This window comes from Carcharhinus amblyrhynchos, chromosome 8, assembly GCF_965287045.1.
Source record: "Carcharhinus amblyrhynchos chromosome 8, sCarAmb.v2.hapA, whole genome shotgun sequence".
Taxonomy (NCBI): domain Eukaryota; kingdom Metazoa; phylum Chordata; class Chondrichthyes; order Carcharhiniformes; family Carcharhinidae; genus Carcharhinus; species Carcharhinus amblyrhynchos.
The window spans coordinates 80933274-80953589 of NC_137331.1; positions in this window are offsets into that span (position 1 = coordinate 80933274).

The following is a 20316-nucleotide window of genomic DNA, read 5'->3' on the forward strand; positions in this document are numbered from 1 at the left end:
GACAATGTAGACTGTGTACCAAAGAAGCAAATCTGTGTATTCCCCAACCAGAAACCATGGATGAACAGGGATATCCACTGCTTGCTAAAGTCCAGGCCTGAGGCATTCAAGTCAGGCGATGCTGACCTCTATAAGCAAGCCAGACATGATCTATGGAGATCCATCAAAGACGCCAAAAGACAGTACCGGACCAAACTAGAGTCCCAGGCTAGCCGCATCGACCCCGCCAATTATGGCAAGGTCTGCAAGACATTATAGGCCACAAGAGGAAGGCATGTAAAATCTGGTCTCCCTTGTCTGATAAACTCAATGCATTCTATGCCTATTTTGAGCAAGAGGTCAGCGAGAGCATGCCCTCTATTCTGGAAGCCTGTATGAACCTGTATCTGGGGTCACCATTGCAGATGTCACAGCAGATTTTTCAAAAGTCAACCCATGGAAAGCAACTGGCCTGGATGGGGTACCCGGACAAGCACTGTGATCCTGTGTGGACCAGTTGGTGGGAGTATTCGCCGACACCTTCAAACTCTCTTTACAACAATCTGAGTCCCTATCTGCTTCACGAAGACAACCATCATCTTGGCACCTAAGAGAAGCCAAGCAGCGTGCCTTAATGACTATTGGCCGGTGGCTCTGACATCCATCATTATGAAAGGTTAGTCATAACACAAATCGATTCCAGCTTCCTGGACTGCCTGGATCCAATACAATTTGCCTACTGCTGCAACAGGTTCACAGCAGACGCCATCTCCCTGGCCCAGCACCCAACCCTGGAACACATAGATAACAAAGACACCAATGGCAGACTCCTATTTATTGACTATAGCTCAGTCTTCAACACCATTATTTCTACGAAGCCCATCTCCAAACTCCATGGCCTGGGCCTCGGCACCTCCCTCTGGGACTGGATCCTGAACTTCCTAACGCACAGACCACAATCGGTAAGGACAGGCAACAACACCTCCTCCATGACAATCCTCAACACAGGTGTTCCACGAGGCTGTATTTTCAGCTCTGTATTATACTCCTTATACACCTATGACTGTGGGGCCAAATTCCCCTCCAACTCGATTTTCAAGTTTGCTAACACCGCCATAGTCGGTTGGATCTCTAACAATGTCAAGACAGAATATTGGAATGAGATAAAGAATCTGGTGAACTCATACCTACCTCAATGTCAACAAAATGAGGGAGATTGTCATCAACTTGAGGATGTATAGAGGAGAACATACCCCTGTTTACATCAACAGGGACAAAATAGAAATAGTTGAGAGTTTCAAGGTTTTCGGTGTCCAACAACCTGTCCTGGTTGCCCCATGCCAACACTATAGTTAAGAAAGCCTACCAATGCCTCTACTTTCTCAGAAGACTAGGGAAATTTGGGATGTCACCTATGACTCTCACCAACTTTTATGGATGCACCATAGAAAGTATTCTTTCTGGTTGTATCACAGCTTGGTATGGCTCCAACTCTGCCCAAGATCACAAGAAACTACAAAAGGTTCTGCATGTAGCCCAATCCATTATGCAAACCAACCTCTCATTCATTGACTCTGTCTACACTTCCCACGCCTTGGCAAAGCAGCCAGAAGAATTAAGGACCCCACGCACCCAGGACACTCTCTCTTCCACCTTCTTCCATCAGGAAGAAGATACAAAAGTCTGAGGTCATGTATCAGCTGACTCAAGAACAGCTTCTTCCCTGCTACTGTCAGACTTTTTAATGGACTTACCTTGTATTAAGTTGATCTTTCTCTACACCCTAGCTATGACTGTAACACTACATTCTGTACTCTCTTCTTTTCTTCTCTATGAATGGTATGCTCTGTCTGTATTGTGCACAAGAAACAATACTTTTCACTCTATGTTAACTCATGTGACAATAATAAATCAAGATAAGTCAAATCAAAATCAAATCAATTTAAATTAAAATTGCCAGACTTTCACAGGGTGGGAATTTCCATTCACACTTATATCAAGGCCAGAAATTCTCACCTGAAGTCAACGGACCTTTGTATACACAGAGTTTTTTTAGACTCATTTGAACTAATCTACCTAGCAAGAAATTAGCAGGATCGGATCAACTGCCTATCTTACCCCATTTTTGTTTTACTTTTTACAGTGCAAAAGGGTGGCTAGCAGCATTACATCAGCACCACACTGGTTAAGGTTATACATGGTATTATTTCTAATGGAAACAACGGCCTGGAAGCTGCATGGAGGGAGTCTCCCAACCTCTTGGTGTAAAATTGGCATTGTGTCTTACTGTTGGAACAAGAAATGATGGAATTGAATCCCAGCAATCACCTCAAGAAATAATTAATTTCATCCCTGGCATATGGACCCAATATCAGCATTTTAATGGGTTTGAGGGGCAGACTGGCCTACTCCTGCTCCTATTTAATTTTGAGTTTTAAAAATATCTGGAACTTACTTTCTTTAATCACTAGTTATTTTTCAGTATTTGTATGGAGGTCGGTCACCAGTGGAGTGCCCAGGGATCTGTTCTAGGACCCTTGTTGTTTGTCATTTTCATAAATGACCTGGATGAGGAAGTGAAGGGAAGGGTTAGTAAGTTCGATACAAAGGTTGGTGGTGTTGTGGATAGTCTGGAGGGATGTCAGAAGTTGCAGCAAGACATAGATAGGATGTAAGACTGGGCTGAGAAGTGGAAGATGGACTTCAACGTGAATAAATGTGTAGTGGTCCATTTTGGCAGGTCCAATGGGATGAAGGACTACAATATCATGGGTAGGAGTCTTAGCAGTGTTGAGGAGCAGAAGCATCTTGGCATCCGGGTCCATAGGACTCTTAAATCGGCCTAGCAGGTGGAGGATGTGGTCATGAAGGCGTATGGTGTACTGGCCTTCATTAATCGAGGGACTGAGTTTAGGAGCCGGGAGGTAATGCTGCAACTTTATAAGACCCTTGTCGGACCCCACTTGGAGTACTGTGCGCAGTTCTGGTCGCCTCACTACAGGAAGGATGTAGAAGCGATTGAGAGGGTGCAGAGGAGATTTACAAGGATGTTGCCTGGATAGGGAGGCATGCCTTATGAAGATAGGTTGAGGGAGCTAGGTCTCTTCTCCCTGGAGAGACGAAGGTTGAGAGGCGACCTGATAGAGGTTTATAAAATGTTGAAAGGCATAGATGGGGTGGATTCTCGGAGGCTATCTCCCAGGGCTGGTCGCTACGAGAGGACACAGGTTTAAGGTGCTGGCAAGCAAGTACAGAGGAGATGTTAGGGGTAAGTTTTTCACTCAGAGGGTGGTGAGTGAGTGGAATCGGCTGCCATCGGTGGTGGTAGAGGCGAACTCGCTGGGGTCTTTTAAGAGACTTCTGGATGAGTACAAGGGATTTAATGGTATTGGGAGTTACAGATAGTTCTATGGCCTGGTAGGTATGGATATGATCGGAGCAACTTGTGGGCCGAAGGGCCTGTTTGTGCTGTAGTGTTCTATGTTCTCTGTATGACTCTTCATGAAGTCAGATCTGAGTGTCCTTAAAAAGCCAAATTTAATTAGGTACAGGAGTAGATCAGTCTGTCAGGGACTAAGAGCTAGCAGGGCAGTATAGAAATGTGTGAATAGGTGCAGAAAGTAATCAGATAGGCTAGTGGAATATTAATAACTAAAGTACGGGGGGGGGGGGGTGCGGGGGTGGGGGGGGTGCGGGTGGTGCAGTAGAAGTCATGCTTCAACTTTACAAAGCTTTGGTTAGACAACAAAGTTTACTATAAGCCCAGTCACATAGAATAGGATGGGGAGAGCCTAAGAGACAAGTAGTGTCTTCGTCCGAGTGCTTTGTAATCCTGAGTATGTAAACAAATGTTACTTTGAAAATGAACTTTTGCATCCAGTTGGATCTCATGCTGAATGTAAGGCACTCAGCATTTTCCAAGATGGCAACAACAGATTATTCCCTGGAATTTAGAATATTAAGTTGTGTTTTGATTCACATTTTCCATATATTAAGGGAAACTAATGTAGTAGATGGAGAGAAATATTTCCATTTTTTGGAGAGACTGAGACTAAGGAATAGTATATAAATTAGAATCATATCTATCAGGAAATTGGGAAATAATTCCACATACAAGGTGCTGCTAGAAGTTTGGAAGGAACTCTGTCTTGCAAATGGCAATTGATGCTGAATCTGATGTTGGTAGATTTTTGTATTCTAAAGAATATGAGGCAAAGTTTGGTATATGCCATTAACCTACAGATCTAACATGACCTTATTGAAAAGGGGAACGAAAGGGCTTTCTCCTGTTCCTGTGCTTGAATAGAATAGATGAGTAAAAGTACTTGGATTTACCCCACATCATCCTCATCATCAGATGTTAACAAGCTTAATTGACCCTTGATTCCCATCTAATCTGTTATGGGGGTGAGTCCAGAGATGGGTAATAAGGTAGGTGCCTGGGCACCCATTCCATTTTATGTGTCTCACATCAAAAATATCCCAGTGGGAGCACATAAAGTTCAACCCAGTGTTTGGAGGAAGCTAATGAATTGAATGATACATGAATGTGTGTTGGAAAAAGGAAATTGGTTGATAGTATAACAAATTATCTAAGTGAATCAACAAAAATATACTAAAAGAATAAAAGAATAAAAAATGCTGAAAAAGTTAAACTGGTAAAAAGACTAGAGAAAGGCCCACCCAAGAACAAAGGAGATGGGGAAGTAGACAAGAAACACTGCAGCTGCAAGACTGAACTGAACAGAGAAAATGATCAAAATATAAAACAAACCTATCAGTACCTGAAAACAGAAAGGATAAGCTATGAATAATGCACTCATGTTATGGAGGAGGAATTCCTTGAGTGTGTATGAGGTGAGTTTACATTGTATATGTTCAGGGGCCAATGAGGGATATTGGATTTAATGTTATGTAATGAGAAGGCTAATTGGTAATCTTGCTGTAAAGGAGTCTTTGGGAAATAGTAACCATAATATGATACAACGTTACATTAAGTTTGAATACAATATAGTTTGTTCTGAAATTAACGTCTTATCCTGAAGAAAGGAAAGGAGAAAATTGGCTATGATGAATTGGGAAAATACAAACACTTACCAGTAAAAGTGATTTTACTGAGAATTGGGAACAATTTCAAACCTAACAAAGAAACTGATTAAGAAAAGGAAAAGAGAATATGAATGCAAACTCTTGAGGAACATAAAGATGGATTGTTAAAGCTTTTTTATGTGAAAAGAAAATGATTAGCTGAGACAAATGTGGGCCCATTGTAGTGGAAATAGGAGATTTTATTGTGGAGAAAAGGGAAATGGTGTAGAAACTAAACAGTTGTGAGTGTCTTCATGAGAGGCACAGAAAATCTTCCATAAATAATAGGTGACAATGGGACTGGTGGAACTGAAGAATTAAATGTACTAATATCAGTAAAGAGACAGTGCTTGGATTAATTGGATCAAAGGTTGATAAATCTCCTGGACCAGATAAGCTTCATTCCAGTGTGTTGAAGGAGGTGGCAATAGAGATAGTGCATGCATTTCTTGTTGTTTTTCAATATTTGATAGATTCTGGAAATATTCCTGTCGACTGGAGAGTAGAAAATATAATATTATTGAAAAATGGAGGAAGAGGGAGTATCAAGAACTATAGATCTGTAAGTTTGATGTCAGTAGTAGGGAAAAGATTAGAAACTATTATAAAGGGTGTAAAAACTGGGCATTCAGATAATTTTAAAAATGGGCAGAGTCAGTTGGATTCCTGAAAGGGAAATCATGCTCGTAAACCTGTTGGAATATTTTTAGGATATTGTGTCTATCATTGATAAAGGAGAACCAGTGAATATGGTGTATTTGGATTTGCAGAGCGCTTTTGACAAGGTCCCACACAGTAGGTAAGCAAATAAAATTAGAGCACATGGGGTTAGGGGAATGTATTAGTATTGATCAATAATTGATTAACGGACAGGAGCAGAAGAGTAGTTTTATGATCCAGCAAATATTAATGCCAAACAAACCACACCACAAAGGAAAACTTGACCTACATATCACATCCTTTCCTGCATTTCTTCCTGCAGCCACTATAACTGCTCTGTACCTCAGAGATTGCTGAGGAATAGTAAATGCCTCCTTCTTCACACAATGGTAGCCATCCTAGCTGTAAATAATGAATTCAATTGAAACCTACACAACAGCCAGCATGCAGATTGTTGGTTGAAAGCTTATAAGACCTGATAGCTGCCAGTAGACCAGCTATCCCATTGATCAGTGGAGAAACAGATTCATGGCTTGATAGAATGATAGCAGCTGCAGTGGACTTCATGAGGCTGCCAATTTATAAAACAGCAGAAAGTGGTCTTTTCCTCTCACTGTTCCACTTACATGGCATGTGTGAGACTACTCAGTAAGATGGGTACATGATACAGCCTGCAGAGGGTCTTTCTCAGAACCACTAAGAGGGAGCTTACCTCAGTCCTGTGAGCCTTTTCTACCACAAAAGCAGGTAAGCTCATAATAATGGCTCTCAAGTTGAATTTACAAAAAGCACTAAAACAGGAGAATCAAAAGGACATTTAAACAAGCATTAAGCGAATAAGGACTGGGGAAACTTATGTTCACTGATTAAATTGTCAGAATAATTGAAAAGGTGCATTTATTTTGTGTTCACTTGTGGTCATACAAGTATACCAGCACTTAATTCCTGTTGAATTATTCATTAGAGTTATATAAAGATTCACATCGTCATGTGGAAGGCATAGAGGTATGATGCACATTGGGCTGTGAGGTTGGTATTGAACTGAAAGGAGTCTAGTGCCTCAGAAGTGAAGAAATGGAGATAGTGGCGACAAATTGAGACTATTAACATTTCACAGATGAATTTATTTTGCATTGCAACTTGCGGTACTGAAGACTTCTTCGAGTGACAGTTCTCATTTTCACCAATTCATTTGCCTTCAAAGCAGTTGGTGTTAGCTTCTTAGGAATGTTTATCCCATGCTTTTTTTGACAACAAAGTTGTGCTTAACTTTAAGTACAGAATACACACTTGGGTGCAGATTACAGGGAGCTTCTTGTCAAGCCAAAAAATTTTCCCCTTTAAGATCACTATATTTCTTTCCATCACAAATTGAGAAATGACATGTATCTCATTGCCGCACACTTCTCTGCTGCTTTTGACATCATGGGTCACTTTCAAGAGACATGTTTAGTGGAGCACAGACTATCAGGTTGTTTGACCACCATCACTGAGCACAGAAAGGCTGCATTCTAAGGGAAGAAAATATGACAATTTCCAGAAAACCTACCACTTGATGTGGAGAATTCAGAACATTTGGCCACACACAATCTGGAAATTCAGAGTGAAAAACTTTTCTATTAAGAATGTTAAACATGTCAAGGGCATTGGAGAGCATGTCCATAGATTCCTGAAGTAGCTGGACATGTAGAAAAGTGGTCAAGAAGGCATATGGGATATTTTCCTTTATTAGCAGAGTCATAAAATATAACAGCTAGTAGTTTTATGCTGGAACTATATGAACTATATAAAACGCTGGTCAGGCCATAGCTGGAGTAGTGTGTGTCCAGTTCCCTACTGTTAGATGTGATTACACTAGAGAGGGTACAAACATGAAGATGTTGCTTGAATTAAAGGATATTAATTATGAGGAAAGATTGGATAAACTTTGACAAGACCAGAGAATGCTGGAAGACCTTGGCAGGTCCAACAGTATCTGTAGGGAGAGAAAGCAGAGTTAACATTTCGAGTCTCTTCGTTCTGGTTGTTTTCTTTGGAACAAAGGAGACTGAGGGGAGATTAATTGAATTGCATGGAATTGATGATCCTGATGGAGTAATAAAGAAGACCCTATTCTCCTTGTACGATATTAAGAAATAGGAGCAAGAGTAGGCCATTTGGCCCCTCAAGCCACGTTACAAGCTTGACTGAATATCTTAAATTGATTGCTAGTTTAGAAATTGAAGCATTTAGGATTGTTCAGCAAGTTCTGCCCAAAATACAAGGTGGCTCATTTATACTTGCTAGTAATGACATTCATTCATGTACAGGGACACATTCTTTGCAACCAAAATGAACGTGTTCAAATCTAAGTATAAAGACAGAATCACGGACAGTCCACGTGGCTTTCTTGTTAACTAACTGGGAGCTTGGCGAGCCGATAACTCACTATTGCTTTCTCCATGGCAATGTGTCTAGCCAATCAAAGTCCACTTGCCAACCAATCAGCACCCCCTTTTCCTCTAGAATAACCTGTTATCATTGTTGAAATTTAGCATTCTTGTTTGTCTAGCTGAGTGCAAGATGAAATGATTTGGTAACACATCTCTCTTTCTAGCAAAATCCAAATATTAAAGAAAGGGTGATTCTGTAACCATATGCTGTCAGGTTGGAGCCAGGAATGGCAGGTTGATGATCAGTGTTCTAAATAGGTTACCCATAATTTGGCAGGTCTGCTCAGTTAAGTATAAAGACAGAATCATGGACAGTCCACGTGGCAACAGCTAATGTAATGACCCTATTTCTGTGTTCAATTCAATGTTTAGCAATCACGGATGCCCATTATTTTAAATTATGTTAAAGTGGGTGAACCCAGCAATAAGTTGAGAAAAAGACGTGGACTGGAATGTTACCGTCCCGCCCACCATAGGGATGGGAGCGGGCGAGGGGCAGACCACGGAAAGGTCCATTGATCTTGGGCGTGACTTTACAGTTTTGGGACGAGTAAGACTGTAAAATCCTACCCATGATATGTATGATAATAATATTAAAGGAAGTTGATAATTCCCTGACTGGCCCCCCACTGTCCCCCCCCCACACCCCCATTCCACTCCAAACAAGGACAAGCAGTTTGCAGGGAGTTGGGAAGTAAAACATTTTATAAGTTAACCCAACCCACCTGCAATCTTCTCAGTTTTGATTTTTAAAATATATTTTATTGAAGATTTTTTCCACTTTTACCTGACTAGCATTTTATATAGTTTCAGCATAAAACTACCAGCTCTTATATTCTATGACTCTGCTAATAAAGGAAAATATCCCATATGCCTTTTTGACCACATTTTCCACATATCCAGCTACCTCTGGGATCTGTGGACGTACATTCCAAGGTCCCTTAACACTTCTAACCTCCTTAATAGGAAAGTTTTTCACTCTGAATTGCCAGATTGTGTGTGACCAAATGTTCTGCATTCTCCACATCGAGTTCTAGATTTCCTGGAAATGGTCATACCTTCTTCCTTTAGAATACAGTCTTTCTGAGCTCAAGAGTGGAACAAACCCACAAGAATTGATAGAGTACAGCATAATAATTCTTCCACACATACGTACAGAAAGAGATGAGAAAGTACCAACACAGTTGGTTTGAATTATTCCCTATTCATTACAAATTTCCAGGATTCACTGCTTATATTAAAATAACCTAATGAATATTTAAATCAGCCTTGCGCCGTTCCCGGGCACAAGGCTGATTCTGCAAGCAGAATGGGGCTGGTAACATCGCAAGAGACGAGAAAGTGGGCGCAAACTCTGTTTTTCGCCCCTCACCCACCAATTGACCGGTGTAAGATCGTCCCTGTATGTTTTCAAGAAGGAGTTAGATATAGCTTTTGGGGCTAAAGGGATTAAAAGATATGGGGGAACGTGGGAGCAGGTTACTGAGTTGGATGATCAGCTATGATCATAATGAATGGTGGAGCAGGCTCAAAGGACCAAATGGCCTACTAGGACTTGAGAAGAGAAAACATGGTCAGAAACTGGTGTAGGGTGTTATTATAACTGTAAAATGTTACAGCCAAGTTAGAATGTGCTATAGCCAGCAGTATTTGAGAACATCTTGAAACTACTCCAACCCAAGAACACAATAACATAGCACTAAATCTTAGTTGGGTCAAGGGTGCTTCACATTAAGCTTCTATGGCACTGAAATCATCACCGGAATTCTACTGTCCAGCTCGCCACAGGAATCAGAGTGGGTGAGGGGCAGACAATGGGAAAGTCCATTGACCTCAGATGGGATTTTCTGGTCTTGAGTCGAGCGAGGCAGTAAAATCACGCCCCATATTTGATTGGGAGGCAGAATGCATTCACTTGCTCCAGGCCTATGGCAGAGTAAGAGGATGAGGATGCCCTTGTTTGCTCTCACCTGTTCTAACAGATCCATTGAAGTGGGGGGCGGTGGGGGAGGTGGGGGGCGAAGAAGGCAATTGTAATGTGTTATATTCAACTGAAGTTGTGGGAAAGCAAAATCAAGTGGGTTATACTGACCAAGCAGTGACTGACGCCACCAATAATCCCACCAAATATGAACATTTACCTCATGGTACGATTGAGGTGTTTGCAGAATCTTGTGAAATTCAAGTAGGTTGACAGATTTTTGCTGACTTTGTCAAGTTTTTGTAACTAACGACATTAAAGAGAAAATTACAGAAGATAGCCTTATGACATTTTCCAACAGTAAAATGCAAGTTCCAGCATGTTTTTCCAAGCTGTGATTAACTGCATCCCTCAGCAGGTTTTGGGCTGACAACAGCAACAACAACATTTTACATGACAAAAAAAACTCAAGATGCTTTTCTGGAGGGTTTTTGGACCTGGGCAAAAGAGAAAAATAGGAAAGTAGAGGAGGACGCTGAAGAAAGAGGTGGAGACATTTTTTCAAGGAGGCTATGGAAGGTGGGATCAGATAGCAAAGCAATTAGCAGAGAATTTCAAAGACCAAGTATACAATGGCTGGAGGCTCTACCACCATCAACATCTTTAGAAACTTACATCTGGTGTGTGGAAAATAAACTGGTGCTAGGAATAGAAAGATTAGAGGGGGCAATTCTCCCATTCCGCTATACTGCTTTTGTAGCACAGTGGGCTGGGAGACTCCAGCGGGGGCTGTTTTGCAGGTTCCCCACTGGGCGCCACGGCCTCCACGAGTCTCCGACAGCTGGATTTCCGGCACTGGCAGCTCCACACTGGAAATCAGCACGGAGCTGCATAAATTATGGTAATGCGCATTACCATACAATTTCAATATCATTAGTAGGGGCAGGGCTGAAGTGTCCGGGTCTGCTCGCATCTCCTTTCCCCGCCAGGAGTGATTCACTCCAACAGGGTTTACAATAGCTCCCCGCTTGCAGGGAGCTGGGGACCCGATCCCATTGGAGTGAAGGGGGGCCAATTGAGAGTCGGGCACTGGATTAGTGACCCCAGGCATCTTGGCAGTGCCAGCCTGGGCTCCCAGCACTGCCCAAGAGGCAACGTGCCAATGCCCAGGGGGCACCTTGGCATTGCCTGCCAGGCGTGGTGCAGTATCAACATGGGGCCAGATGGTGGGGGTGCCTCAGGGGTAATCGGTGAGAGTAGGGGGTCCCACTGTCACACTTTTTTGAGCTAAGTGGCAGAGGGAGAGATGCCAACGATTGGGGCTGGCCATCAGGGTGGCGGCAGGATTGGGCTGCCGGGGAGTTTGTTGTTGCTGGGGGAGGGGGTTCAGGACTGCAGAGTAGGGGGTGGTCAGGGCTGCCAGTGGGGAGGTGGGTGTCAGAAGATTGAGGCTGCAGGGGGTGGAGGGCGGGGTCGAGGCACGTTTGGTGGGGGGCCAGCGATCGGGTCTTGAAGGAGTTCGCACGGCCAGCAATGTGGGGGTCGCGGGACTGGCCAGTGATCAGGACACCAGTATTGTAGGGCCATTGTGTTTGTGCTGGGTTGGCCAGATGGACAAAGCAGTGACAAATGGTACTTAACTCTGATAATGGCAAAGTGATGCACTTTGGAATAAGTAACAAGGCAAGGGATTATTTACTGAATGGCAGGATACTTGGAAGCTCAGAGGAGCAGGTGGACCTTGGAGTACTTATTCACAGATCCCTAAAGGTGGCAGAGCAGGTGAATAGGATAGTTAAAAACAACTGTCCCAAATGCCTTCTTATCCGTTGTGGCAGAGAGTATAAGAGCAAGTAGGTTATGCTGGAGCTGAACAGAACATTGCTTAGACCACAGCTGGAGTATTGTGTGCACTTCTGGTCACCTCATTAAAGGAAAGATGTGATTGCATGAGAAGGGGTGCAGAGGAGATTCACCAGGATGTTACCTGGGATAAAGCATTTGAGCTATAATGAGAGGTTAGACTTTGATTTTTTTCCTCTGGGGAAAGAAGGCTGACGGGAGTCATGATTGAGGTGTATAAGGTTATGAGGAGTATGGACAGGGTGAATGGGAATTAGCTGCCCCCCTTGGTTGAGGGGTCAATCACAGAGTGGCATAGTTTTAGAATAAGGGGCAGGAGATTAAGAGAGGATTTGAAAAAAAAATACTCAGAGGGTGGTCAGATTCTGGAATGCATTATCTGGGATGGTATTGAGGCTGGAAACTTTACAACCTTCAAAAGTATTTGGATGAGCATTTGAGACATCGTAACATTCAAGAATATGGGACAAGTGCTGGAAAATGGGATTAGTGCGACTTTAGTGGTAGTTATTGTCAGTGCAGACTCCGCTACTGACCAGACCAAATGTGATTACAATTAATAACTAACTTCTGCCTGAGCAAATTCAGTTAATTCACAATCAAATTTAAAATCTGACTGTCAATCTCAGAGGATGCAACCTTATTTAATCACCATCTGTCTGCACTTTACGAAAGGCCTTTTGGAAATCAACAACTAACTAACCTACAATTCCCACGTTCCACATAATCCTCTTTTTAAATAAATACACCAGACGGATTATCTCCCAGTCTATGGGAATAATCCCAGATCTCAGTGAGCTGCCAAAAGTGTGAGTTAGTGGCTGGCATAACACATGTCCTTTAGTGCTCTTGGGTGAAGTCCACCAAAATGATCCAGGGCTAAGTCAGCATCACTTTTTAGCCTCATATCCATTTATTGACCCAGGCAACTCAATGGAGAAAATAGATGCAGAAGGGGAGATTTTTATTTTTTGGCAGCTGTGGAAAATAGGTGGCAGCAGATGGGCTATCCATTAGACACCCCACCTGAGAACAATTGGCTGCAGTGCACAATGATGTCTGATCCACTATCAAATGCTTTCCATCACTATCAGAAGTGAATATTTACTCCAAAGTAGCCAACCATTTGATTAAGATTGCCAACCCTTCTGGATTGGCTTGGGATTGAAGATAATTTTCCAGGACACTACCGTGTGCAACCTTGGAGGGAAAAAAAAATCACCGGGGGCATTAAAAAAGGTTGCTTTTCTTTAGTCTTTTTTTTAACATTTCTATTGCCAGATTAAAAAAGACATTGAATATGTTTTTTTTTAAATGCTGTTTGACCAACAGTAAAGGTTCGCCCAATTGGCTAGTGAGTCTTTTTACTTACCAATTACAATTGAAGAGACAAGAATGGGCAACTAATGTTTTAACAATTCATTGACAGGATGTGGCTGTCACTGGCTAGAACAGCATTTATTTCCCACCCTTAGTTGCCCTTCAGAAACTGATCATGAGCTGCCTTCCTGAACTGCTGCAGTTGCTGAGGTGTAGGTGCACCCACAGTGCTGTTAGGGAGAAATTTAAGGAATTTGACCCAGAGATAGTGAAGAAACGGCGATATATTTCCAAGCCAGAATGTTTAGTGGTTTGGAGGGTTATCTCCAGGTAGCGGTGTTGCCAGGAGCTGCTGTATTTATATGGCTAGTCCAGTTCAGCTTCCAGTCAATGGTAACCCCCAGGATGTTGATAGTTGGGCATTCAATTTTGGTAATACCATTGAATGTTAAGGGATGATGGTTAGATCACTTCTTGCTGGAGGTGGTTATTGCCTGGCATTTGTGTGGCAGGAATGTTATTTCCACTTGTCAGCTCAAGCCTGGCTATTGTCCAGGTCTTGCTGCATTTAAGCATGAACTGCTTCAGTTCTGAGGAGTCATGAATGGTACCAAACAGAGTGCTGTCACCTGACAGCCCCACGTCTGACCTTATGATGAGTAAACGATTGTGATTTTTAAGAGGCACCTGACAAATACATGGATGGGATGGGAATAGAGGGATATGGTCCCCAGAAGGGGTTTTAGTTCAGTTGGGCAGCATGGTCAGTGCAGGCTTGGAGGGTCAAATGGCCTGTTCTGTGCTGTAATTTTCTTTGTTATTTGTTCTTTGATGGAAGGGAGGTTATTGATGAAGCAGCTGAAGATAATTGGGCCTAGGACATTACCCTCAGAAACTCCTGCTGTGATGTCCTGAAGCTTCCTTTGTGAAAAGTATGACTCCAACTAGTGGAGAGTTAGCCCTCTGATTCCCATTGAATCTAGTTTTACCTAGGCTCCTTGATGCCACACTTGGTCAAATGCTGCCTTGATGTCAAGGACAGTCACCTCTGGCATTCAGCTCCTTTAGTTGAACCAAGATTGTAATGAGATCAGGAGTTGAGTGACCCTGGAGAAACCCAAACTGAGTGCCCTTGAGCCGGTTATTGCTAAGTAAATGCTGTTTGATAGCACTATTGATGCCTGTTCCATCACTTTACCAATGATCAAGAATAGACTGATGGGGTGGTAATTTGCTGTGTTGGATTTGTCCTGTCTCTTGTATAAAGGAAATACTTGGGCAATTTTCCACATTGTTGAGTAGGTGCCAGTGTTGCAGTTGTGCTGGAACAGCTTGACTCGGGCATGGCAAGCTTAGGAGCACAAGTCTTTCAGGCCTATTGTCAGAGTACTGTCAGGGTCCATGGCCTTTTTTTTAAATTTAAGCAGCTCCAGCACGGTTTCATTTAGGACTGCTGTATTTGGTCACCACCTTTATTCCCTCCAACACGACAGTATGCTTGGCCAGTTCCCCAGCAGCAGAAGTGGTCTGGATCACTCAGGAGTGGTTGGGCTGCCACTTGTAATGGCCCAGATGGGAAGCCTTGCCCACAATGTACTTAAAGCTGTCGTTGATGGACAAGTTTATGATACTCGTGACCTTGGAGTAAGTGCTGGTGTCAGGGTAAAACTGCTTCATCACTTTGTAAATGTAGATGGAGTATTCTCCTTCCTGGTTCTCTTCCATTGATTGCTGCCCTTGGACACTGGCTTCTTGATGATTTTCTTGCCAACTGCTATTCCTTTCTTATCCTCCACCGGTAAATGTTCAACCTTTGCAGTATCCAGTGCTTCAGACATTTCCTGACATCATGTGGAGTGAATCAAATTGGTTGAGGACTGACAACTGTGGTGCTGGGGACCACCGGAGGAGCCTGGATGGATTATTCATTCAGCACTTCTATCTGAAGATTGCTGTGAACGCTTCAGCTTTGTCCTTTGTACAGGTGTGCTGGGCTCCTCCAACATTGCTGGGAATACTTGTGGAACATCTTCCTGCAGTGAGTTATTCAATTGTCCATCACCATTCATGGCTGAATGCAACAGGACTGCAGAGCTTAAGTTTAATCTGTTGGTTGTGGGATTGCTTAGTTCTGATTGTTACTTGCTGCTTATACTGTTTGGCAAGTAAGCAGTCCCGTTTTGTAGCTTCACCAGGTTGATACCTCTTTTTTAGGGACGTCTGGTATTGCTTCTGGTATGGTCTCCTGCACTTTCCATTGATCCAGAGTGGATCCTCTGACATGATGGTAATGATAGAATGGGGGATATGCCAGTCCATGAGATTACAGAATGAGATTGAATATGGGTTCTGCTGTTGCTGATGGCCCACAGAGCCTCATGGACACCTAGGCTTGTGATTCCTGAGCAAAATAAGGTTTGGACAGATTATGGAGAGGACATGGGAGTTTGGAAATTGTGGGCTTTGGTTAGCAAGTGGATTGGATCAACATTTTAGGGGGATTGCCACTCATTGTGCAAAGGAAGATAATAGTTCCCTCCTTCCAGAAATGGCCAATACACTCCCTCGCAATTTCCCTGCCTTAGCATGATTGGCAGCATATTATTGGGGTCAAGATCAATTGACCTTTGATTAAGGCTAGTAATTTCAGTCTCTATCCTCCTACCATGTTATGTGTGTCAGCTCAGAGATGGTCCTCTTGAGGTCCTCAGAGTGGTTGGCTTTGTATGGAACAGAAAGAAATAGGGGATATATTAAATAGGTTTTTTGCATCCGTATTTACTAAGGAAACTGGCATGGAGTCTACCGAAATAAGGCAAACAATATCCACGGGCGAGGTGTCAGATGATTGGAGAACAGTTCATGTTGTTCCATTGTTTAAAAAAGGTTCAACAAGTAATCCGGGGAATTATAGGCCAGTAAATTTGACGTCAGTAGTAGGTAAATTATTGGAAGGAGTACTAAGAGGTAGGATCTATAAATATTTGGATAGACAGGGACTTATTAGGGTGAGTCAACATGGCTTTGTGCATGGTAGGTCATGTTTAACCAATCTGTTAGAGTTTTTCAAGGAGGTTACCAGAAAAGTGGATGAAGGGAAGGCAATGGATGTTATCTACATGGACTTCAGTAAGGCCTTTGACAAGGTCCCACATGGGAGGTTAGTTAGGAAGGTTCAGTTGCTAGTATACATGGAGAGGTAGTAAATTGGAATGGACATTGGCTCAATAGAAGAAGCCAGCGCATGGTAGTGGAGGATTGCTTCTCTGGGTGGAGGCCTGTGGCTAGTGGTGTGCTGAAGGGATCAGTGCTGGGTCCATTATTGCTCGTCATCTATATCAATGATCTGGATGATAATGTAGTAAATTGGATCAGCAAATTTACTGATGATACAAAGATTGGAGGTGTAGTGAACAGTGAGGAAGGTTTTCAAAGCTTGCAGAGGGATTTGAACCAGCTAGAAAAATGGGCTGAAAAATGGCAGATGGAGTTTAATGCAGACAAATGTGAGGTATTGTACTTTGGAAGGACAAACCAAGGTAGAACATACAAGGTAAATGGTAGGACACTGAAGAGTATGGTAGAACAGAGGGATCTGGGAATACAGACACATAATTCCCTAAAAGTGGCATCACAGGTAGATAGGGTCATAAAGAGTGTTTTTGGAACATTGGCCTTTATAAATCAAAGTATTGAGCATAAGACTTGGAATGTTATGGTGAGGTTGTATAAAACATTAGTGAGGCCGAATTTAGAGTATTGTGTGCAGTTTCGGTTACCTAACTACAGGAAGGATATTAATAAGGTTGAAAGAGTGCACAGAAGTTTACAAGGATGTTGCCGGGACTTGAGAAGCTGAGTTGCAGAGAAAGGTTGAATAGGTTAGGACTTTATTCCCTGGAGCATAGAAGAATGAGGGCAGATTTGATAGAGGTGTATAAAGTTATAATGGGTATAGATACAGTGAATGCAAGCAGGCTTTTTCCACTGAGGCTAGGGGAGAAAAAAAACTAGAGGACATGGGTTAAGGGTGAAGGGAGAAAAGTTTAAAGGGAATATTAGGGGGTGCTTCTTCACACAGAGAGTGGTGGGAGTGTGGAATGAGCTGCCAGATGAAGTGGTAAATGCGGGCTCAGTTTTAACATTTAAGAAAATCTTGGACAGGTACATGGATGAGAGGGCTGTAGAGGGATATGGTGCAGGTGCAGGTCAGTCGGACTAGGCAGAAAAATGGCTTGGCACAGCCAAGACGGGCCAAAAGGCCTGTTTCTAACACCATAGTGTTAGAACCATCGTGTTCTAAGGGCACATAAAATCCACCCCAGTGTGGGTGGGTGTTAGAAGTAGCAGGAGTTAGAGAATGCTAGTGAAGGTGGTTTATAGACCCTTTAAGAGTCATTATGGCATTGGATAAAGCATTAAAAAAAATTGGAACTTGTAACAAAGACAGCACTTTAATTGTGGGGGATTTTAATTTTCATATAGACAAGACCAATCAAATTGCCAAAGGTGATTTTCTTTGTGACTTTGTGACGGTTTCCTGGAGTAATATGATAGAGAACCAATTAGAGATAAAAGTGTTATCGATCCAGTGTTGTACAGTGAGGCAGGGTAATTTCACGGTAAAAAGTGCACTCAGATACATTAATCATAATGTGATTGATTTGCACATTGAGTTTGAAAACAACATAATCCAATCACAAACAAGAATTTTAAACTTGCATTAAGCTAATTCCGTAAATATGAAGTGAGATATGGCTCGGATAATTGGGGAAATAGACTGAAAGGTATGGTCTAAATAAAAAGTGAGAAATATTTAAATAAATAATTCAAGATGTTCATCAAAAATATATTCCATTAAAAAACAAATAATCAGACAAGAAAGGAGTATCCAAGGCTTACCAAGGAGATTAAGGATAGCATTAAATTGAAAAATAAGGTTATGTTGCAAAGAATTGTAGTAAGTCGAAGGATTGCAAATGTTTTAGAAACCATAAAAGCTCCCCTGAGAAATTGATAAAAAGGGAAAAGGTGGTATGAGGGCCAGGAATATAAAAACAGAATGTAAGAACTTTCATATAAACTTTTATAAAAAGGAAGAGAGTAGCTAAAGTGAACATTTGTCCATTAGAAGCAAAGACAGGAGAAATTGTCATGGAGAATGAGAAATTGGCAAAGATATTGAAAAAATATTTTGTCCCTGCCCTCAGAGTAGAGCACACACATTATGCACCAGAAGTAGGGGGTAACACAGGCTAAAAAATAAAGAATTTAAGGTAATTAATATCCACAGTGAAAAAGTACTAGGAACTAAAGGGATTAAAATCTGACAAATCCCTATGACCTTACATCCTCGGCTTACATCCTAGGGTTCTAAATGAGGTGGCTGCAGAGGTAGTGGATGCATTAGCTATGATTTTCCAAAATTCCCTAGATCTTGAAATTGTGCAAGCAGACCTGAAATCAGTAAGCTTAAATCCCTATTCAAGAAAGGAGGGAAGAGGAAACAAGAAACTACAAGTAAGTTGACCTGAATCAGCCATTGGAAAATGCCACGATCTATTATTAGAGAAGTCTTGACAATGCACTGAGAAAATCAAGATATGATAAAACAAAATTGACAAGGTTTTGTGAAAAGGAAATTGTGTTTGAAAATATATTAGAGTTTTTTTAATGATGATTAGATAAAAGTAAAAGTAGATAAAAGTAGATTAAAGTAGATAAAAGGGGACAGTTGACGAAGTATTTGGATTTCTAAAGGCACTTGATAAAGTGCTACACAAAAGGTTAATATGCAAGGCAAGGAAGGGCTCATGGAGTTTGGGTAATATGCTAGCATAGATAGTGGATTCGTTAATGGACAGGAAGCGAAGAGTAGCTATAATTGGGACACTTTTAACTTGGCAAGTTGTGATTAATGGAACGCTGGGAGGGTCAGTGCTGGGACTTCGGCTATTTACAATCTATGTTAATGACTGACAAAGAGGCTTTGATAATGGGCAGAATTCTCCATGTTGAGGCTAAGTATCTGGCAGGTTGGCAGTTGAACCATCAGCTTTCTCTCCTGTGGTCAATTCAAAGTCCTGGCACCATATCTAAACATGAAGTGGAGATGCTGGTGTTGGACTGCAGTAAACACAGTAAGAAGTCTCACAACACCAGAGTAAAGTCCAACAGGTTTATTTGGTAGCAAAAGCCACTAGCTTTCGAAGCGCTGCTTCTTCATCAGTAAGTGCGATTTCAGTTCACAAACAGGGCATATAAAGACACAAATTCAATTTACAATGCTCAATGGACCTCAATTACAATACAAAACTAATTTTGCCATATTTAAACACTAGTCCAGTATATTCATATCACCCTCTTCAGCCCATTTCTCTTCACAGATTGTGCAGGATGGAGCCCAGAGGCAAAAGGCAAGCAGCCTCAAGAGGAAGGCTGCACCAGCTTTAACTGCCAGGGCCCCTGAGACCCTTATTTGGGGCATCTGGGTCAATGGCATGAGCTGTACCCAAGGGAAAGCAAACTAGCTGCACCTCTCTGGTTAGACTTGAGGACACTCTGTGGAGAACACCTCACAGACATGTCACCACAGCAGTCAGGGAGAGGGACAGCCCAGATCTCAGGCACTCAAAGGGTTGCAGGAGACCAAACACCAGCTCAGTCCCAGTCAGATAATGAGTTTTTGGAAGCTGCTGCCAGCTCGCTGGTCAAGATGCAAAGGCAGTCAGCGGAACATAGAGAGTCTCTCAGCAGACTGGCGTGAGCAATGGAGGAGTCCGTCTGGGTTCTGTCTAATATTATGGTTCTGACATGTGAATACCTCGAGGCTATCGTGGGAAGGTTGGCAACCACCATGGATACCTGCTGGATTTGCACTTAGCCATGTGCTCCATGGCCACACACTCCGGTGAGCCATGTAGGCCACAATAGGATGATGCTTATTGACTTCACTCCAGGTTCCCCATCTGCTGCAGCAATCAGGCCAGGAAAACAGGATATTTTGTAAAAATATGAAACCTGTTATAAGGAGAGGCTAAATAGATTGGGTTT